Consider the following 6,948-nt stretch of genomic DNA (forward strand, 5'->3'; position numbering starts at 1 on the left):
TTTCATCACTAGAAATACTTACAGCAAATTGAACATCCTGAATATGTTTTAAAATCTCTAGAATTTAGACGTTCTCTTTTCTGTAGATAGAATAAATACACTCACTTAAAACAATGTATATTAAAGGTATACTTTTTCTCTACCCATTCAATTTTCTTTCTCTACTTCATTTATGCATTCATTTAAATTTTTCTGGGCTAAAGATACATATTCTTGAGATAGTGAGCAAGTGGAAAATAGCATAAGGATAATGTATACAGTAAAAGAAGACTCAAGAATGGAACTCAGGTGCTCGTTTCAGCAGCACATATACTAAAATTGGAACAATACAGAGAAGATTAGCATGGCCTCTGTGCAAGGACGACATGCAAAATCGTGAAACGTTCCATATTTTTCAGCAACATGGATGGACCTAGAGATTATCACGCTAAAGTGAAGTAAGATAGACAGAGACAGACAGATATCATATGATATCACTTACATGTGGATTCTAGTAAAAATGATACAAATGAACTTTATTTACAAAACAAAAATAGACTCACAGACATAGAAAACAAACTTATGGTTACCAAGAGGGAAAGGGGGGTAGGGTTAAATTGGAAGATTGGGATTGACATATGCACACTACTATATATAAAATAGATAACTAATAAGAACCTACTGTATAGCACAGGGAACTCTACTCAGTACTCTGTAATGGCCTATATGGGAGAAGAATCTAAAAAAGAGTGGATATATGTATAACTGATTCACTTTGCTGTACAATGGAAACTAACACAACATTGTAAATCAACTATACTGCAATAAAAAATTTTTTTAATTAAAAAAAAGAATGGAACGCATGGGTGCAACAACATTTAAGAAGAGGCTGAAGAAAATGGTCCCACATAAGCTCATGCTAAATAGTGGCCAGGAACAAGTGAAAGAAGCCAAATATGCCAAATATCAACATCATCAAGTACAACAGAGAGGTCAAGTAAGTGGGGCTCCATCTACCAGCAGTCACAACTAGAAGGATAATAGTGTCTTTCAAGAATCTGCCAGAGTTCAGTCATGAGAAGACTAGCTATCCTAGGTATTCTGAGCAAAAAGTGCTTTAATACAGGGAATTAGAGGCTTATGCAACTATTGAAAGCCTGGGGTAGAAAAGAGGGCCATAGCTGATTTTTTAGGAAATCTGGAAGAAGAGGGGTTACAGGGACCTCATCACCAATAACTTCAATTGCCTTCAACCCTGAAGAAGATGATTAGTAGGCTGCCAATTTCTAAACCTCTGCCCACACATGCCACCAGAGAATAATGGCTTTTCTTTCTCGTCCACTTCCCAAATCTCATGTGAGCAGCTAGAAGAAGGAGAATATAATCCAGAATCGTGGAGACAGGTGATTCTGGAAAAGGCAGTTTCAGAATGATGGAGAGAGAAATGAGAAGGGGGTGGCCAAGTCGCCCAGTGGCAAAAGACATTCATCAAGAGGCAATTACTAACATTTTTGAGTCTCTTACATATGTTGGCACTCTCTTAGACACTTTATATGCCTTATCTCCTTTAATGTGACGTAGGTATTATTATTCTTGTTGCACAGATAGCAAATCTGAGACCCAGTGGGTCAAGGTTGCTCAAGGTTACATGGTTAATAAATGCAAGAATGGTGATAGGAATCCAAGTCTGTCTTCAAAACCCCTGCATATTCCAACTGATTACCTACATTATATCCAATAAGGTAAAAGACAACTGACAAAGTTACATAAAATGATGAAAATTTCCAGTATCAAAATTTTAATACTGTATAATGGTCAAAGATATCTTGAACAATAACATGTACTTCATTCTGTATATTTATATTCTTGATAAGTACAAGCTTGAACATTAAATCCTTGTAAATGACAAGTGCACTCCGACAGGTCTTGCCTCTTCAGCCTACCCCACAGCTGGGACTACTGCAGTTCATGTGACTTCTCCAGAAGGGCAGACCCACTAAGGTTACCCCAGTCCCTGCTTTACTGTAAAATCCTGGATCTCAGTAAACTTTTTTTAAAGGGTGCTTTTGTGATGATACATATTTTGGTATAACTTGTTATTAAATCAGCTGCCAAAAAATTAGGATTGATTTCAGTCTTGAAAAATCTTTATTGTAACCTCACCAAGATAAATGCATGTCTCATTTATCCAGTTTAGCTGAATATATAGATTGGAATATGTTGTGTATCTGCAACTTGGCCACATTACATTAATTAGACTGCAGGCCCATGATCCCTTATTGAATTTTCTTGCTTATATTATTAATACACAAACACAATGTTATTTTTGCTGTTGTAATTCTCAAAGCATCAAACTATTTGCATATCATTATTATTTTGATAATTTAATGACTTGCTTTTTAATGCATTTTTAATGGAACAGGAAACTTTTCATCCCAATATAAGTTATGGAAATCACAGCTAAAACTGTCTTTTAGTCAGATTGTGATACTGTTTTTCCTAAAAACTGCTTAATTTTCACAACATTAGAACTATGGTTATATTTAGATTCCTCACTAGCTCTTTCAAAGTATATATTTCTATTGATATTTCTATATTTCTATTGATAACAACAATTTAACCTTATAAGTTCAAGGAACATTTAAATTTTCTCAATTTATATTGGAGATGAAGTTGCAAACTAATTCAAACTGAATTTTAAGGATTGGAGAGATCATTGGGATCAAAAAAACCTTGAATTAAAACAAAAAGGAGTTAACATTGAATTAGACCTACTGGTAGAAACCCCACAGAATGAGGTGAGAACCTGAGCAGTTACATAAATTTAATTGCAGTATATAATGTTTATCTATACAAAATAAATCATCATACAGAAGCCTAATAAACCATAAAAGTACATTAGGTTCCACTTGATAATTATAAATGATTTTACTTCATTTAATTTTCAAACTGATTTTGTTAATTTTGACTTAATTCTGCTTTGTATGTATGACAAACCTTCAATATCTCCTTTAATCAAAATCTGACAGATCTATAGAGAAAAAAAGTGTGCATCAAATTCCTAATGAGTGCAATTTACAATATAAGGAGGAATAATCACATTCAGCACTTTCTTTCTAAGGAAATGACTTGGGAATTCCTTAGAAAGATCCAGTGATTTCTAAAACATGCAATGTATCACTATCTAGGCTTGTAAAGAAATAAAAGTAAAAGAGTTCCAGGTTATTCTGCAGCCTTAACTCCAGTAAAATCCCAGGTTATATTTAGCCCTGAAATTTTAAATTCCTATAAGTGTTAGTAACTTTTAAATATCTCTTTTCCATGTATTATTACTAGTATAAAAATAACTCATGTGATAATTGGAGAGAGATTGCACATACTGAGTTTCATTTATGAGAATCTTTCACATTCTTTTAATTTGTTTTGACATGAATTATTGTCTTGAATAAGTCTTCAATCAAAGGATGACAATCTGCATCTTGCATTCTCTCCATCAAAAATAATTATTAAGTGTGACGTTTTTATACAGACAGCTCATACAACTCAATATCAAAAAAACAAACAATGCAATCAAAGAACGGGCAGAAGACCTAAATAGATATTTCTCCAAAGAAGACGTCCAGGTGGCCAACAGGCACATGAGAAGATGCTCCACATCATTAATCATTAGCGAAATGCAAATCAAAACTACAATGAGGTTTCACCTCACACCTGTCAGAATGGCCACCATCAAAAAGTCTACAAATAACAAATGCTGGAGAGGGTGTGGAGAAAAGGGAACCCTCCTACACTGTTGATGGGAATCTAAATTGATGCAGCCACTATGGAAAACAGTCTATAGGATCCTTAAAAAACTGAAAAGAGAGCTACCATATGATCCAGCAATCCCACTCCTGGGTATATATCCAGAAAAGATGAAAACTCTAATTCGAAAGGAAACACACACACCAATGTTCATAGCAGCACTATTTACAGTAGTCAAGATATGGAAGCAATCTAATTGTCCATCAACAGATAAATGGTTGAAGAAGATGTGGTGTGGGGACCTTCAAGATGGAGAAGGAGTAAGACGTGGAGATCACCTTCCTTCCTACAAATATATCAAAAATACATCTACATGTGGAACAACTCCTACAGAATACCTACTGAACGCTGGCAGGAGACCTCAGACTTCCCAAAAGGCAAGAAAATCCCCACATACCTGGGTAGGGCAAAACAAAAAAGAAAAAACAGAGACAAAAGAATAAGGATGGGACCTTCACCTCTGGAAGGGAGCTGTGAAGGAGGAAAAGTTTCCACACACTAGGAAGGCCCTTCACTGGTGGAGATGGGGCGTGGGCGAGGGGGAAAATTCGGAGTCACCGTGGAGAACATAGCAACAGGGGTGCAGAGGGCAAAGCGGAGAGATTCCTGCCCAGAAGGTCCATGCCAACCAGCACTTACTAGCCTGAGAGGCTTGTCTGCTCACCTACCAGGGTGGGTGGGGGCTGGGAGCTGAGGCTCAGGCTTCGGAGGTCAGATCTCAGGGAGAGGACTGGGGTTGACTGTGTGAACACAGCCTGAAGGGGGTTAGTGTGCTACAGCTAGCTGGGAGGGAGTCTGGGAAAAATTCTGGACCTGCCTAAGAGGCAAGAGACCATTGTTTTGGGGTGTGCAAGGAGAGGGTATTCCATCCCCGTGTACCCACAGAGGGCAGAGCACCACCTAAATGAGCTCCAGAGACAGGCGTGAGCCATGGCTATCAGCTTGGACCCCAGAGACGGGCATGAAATGCTAATGCTGCTGCTGCAGCCACCAAGAATCCTATGTGCAAGCACAGGTCACTATCCATACACAACATCCCGGGAGCCTGTGCAGCCTGCCACTGCCAGGGTCTCGTGATCCAGGGACAACTTCCCCAGGAGAACACTCGGCATGCCTCAGGATGTTGCTTTGTCATGCTGGCCTCTGCCGCCACAGGCTTGCCCCGCATCCCAATTATAACTACCGTACCCCTCCCTCCCCACGGCCTGAATGAGCAAAAGCACCCTAATTAGCCACTGCTTTAACCCCCTCCTATATGGGTGGGGAAGAGATACCTGAGAGCGGGTCCAAATCCAAAGCTGAACCCCGGGAGCTGTGCAAACAAAGAAGAGAAAGGGAAATTTCTCCATGCAGCCTCAGGAGCAGTGGATTAAATCCCCACAATCAACTTGATGTACCCTGCATCTGTGGAATACCTCAATCGACAACGAATGTTCCCAAAATTCAGGTGGTGGGCTTTGGGAGCAAGAGTAGACTTGGGGTTTGCTTTCTGCGTCTAATTTGTTTCTGGTATTATGTTTATCTTACTTTAGTTTTTACCACTTGTTATCATTGGTGGATTTATTTATTGGTTTGGTTGCTCTCTTCTTTTTTTATTAATATTATTTGTTTTATTTTAATAATTTTTTTCCGTCTGTTTTTCTCCCTTTTCTTCTGAGCCATGTGGCTGACAGGGTCTTGGTGCTCTGGCTTGGTGTCAGGCCTGAGCCTCTAAGGTGGGAGAGCCGAGTTCAGGACATTGGACCACCAGAGACCTCCCGGCCCCACATAATATCAATTGGCGAGGGCTCTCCCGGAGATCTCTGTCTCAACGCTAAGACCCAGCTCCACCCAAAAGCCAGCAAGCTCCAATGCTGGATGCCCCATGCCAAACAACGCACAAGACAGGAACATAACCACAGCCATTACCAGAGAGGCTGCCTAAAATCATACTAAATTCACAGACACCCCAAAACACACCACTGGATGTGGCCCTGCCCACCAGAAAGACAAGATCCAGCCCCACCCACCAGAACACAGGCACAAGTCCCCTCCACCAGGAAGCCTACACAAGCCACTGAACCAAATTCACCCACTGGGGACAGACACCAAAAACAACGGGAACTACGAACCTGAAGCTTGTGAAAAGGTGTGCCCAAACACAGTGAGTTAAACAAAATGAGAAGACAGAGAAATACACAGCAGATGAAGGAGCAAGGTAAAAACACACCAGACCAAACAAACGAAGAGGAAAGAGGCAATCTACCTGAAAAAGAATTCAGAGTAATGATAGTAAAGATGATCCAAAATCTTGGAAATAGAATGGAGAAAATACAAAAATAAAGGTTAACAAGGAACTAGAAGAACTAAAGAGCAAACAAACAATGATGAACAACACAATAAATGAAATTAAAAATTCTCTAGAAGGAATCAATAGCACAATAACTGAGGCAGAAGAACGGATAAGTAACCTGGAAGATAAAATAGTGGAAATAACTAAAACAGAGAAGAATAAAGAAAAAAGAATGAAAAGAATTGAAGACAGTCTCAGAGACCTCTGGGAAAAAATTAAATGCACCAATATTCGAATTATAGGGGTACCAGAAGAAGAAGAGAAAAAGAAGGGGTCTGAGAAAGTATTTGAAGATATTATACTTGAGAACTTCCCTAATATGGGAAAGGAAATAGTCAATCAAGTCCAGGACACACAAAGAGTCCAATACAGGATAAATCCAAGGAGAAACATGCCAAGACACATATTACTCAAACTATCAAAAATTAAATACAAAGGAAAAATATTAAAAGCAGCAAGGGAAAAACAACAAATAACATATAAGGGAATCCCCATAAGGTTAACAGCTGATCTTTCAGCAGAAGCTCTGCAAACCAGAAGGGAGTGGCAGGACATATTTAAAGTGATGAAAGGGAAAAGCCTACAACCAAGATTACTCTACCCAGCAAGGAACTCATTCAGATTTGACGGAAAAAGTAAAACCTTTATAAACAAGCAAAAGCTAAGAGAATTCAGCACCACCAAACCAGCTTTACAACGAATGCTAAAGGAAGTTCTCTAGGCAGGAAACACAAGAGAAGGAAAAGACCTACAAAAACAAACCCCCCCAAATTAAGAAAATGGTAATAGGAACATACCTATCGATCATTACCTTACATGTAAATGGATTAAAT

The 6,948-nt window shown here is 38.9% G+C and overlaps 1 non-coding gene across 1 annotated transcript; it reads left to right on the plus strand.

Moving 5' to 3' along the window:
• The first annotated feature begins 288 nt into the window (after positions 1 to 288).
• On the plus strand, positions 289 to 395 carry LOC133082850 (U6 spliceosomal RNA). Its single transcript, XR_009699066.1, has one exon. It is a non-coding gene; the product is annotated as a U6 spliceosomal RNA (small nuclear RNA).
• The last annotated feature ends 6,553 nt before the right edge of the window (positions 396 to 6,948 follow it).

The sequence above is a fragment of the Eubalaena glacialis genome, chromosome X (assembly GCF_028564815.1).
Source record: "Eubalaena glacialis isolate mEubGla1 chromosome X, mEubGla1.1.hap2.+ XY, whole genome shotgun sequence".
In the NCBI taxonomy this organism is placed as follows: domain Eukaryota; kingdom Metazoa; phylum Chordata; class Mammalia; order Artiodactyla; family Balaenidae; genus Eubalaena; species Eubalaena glacialis.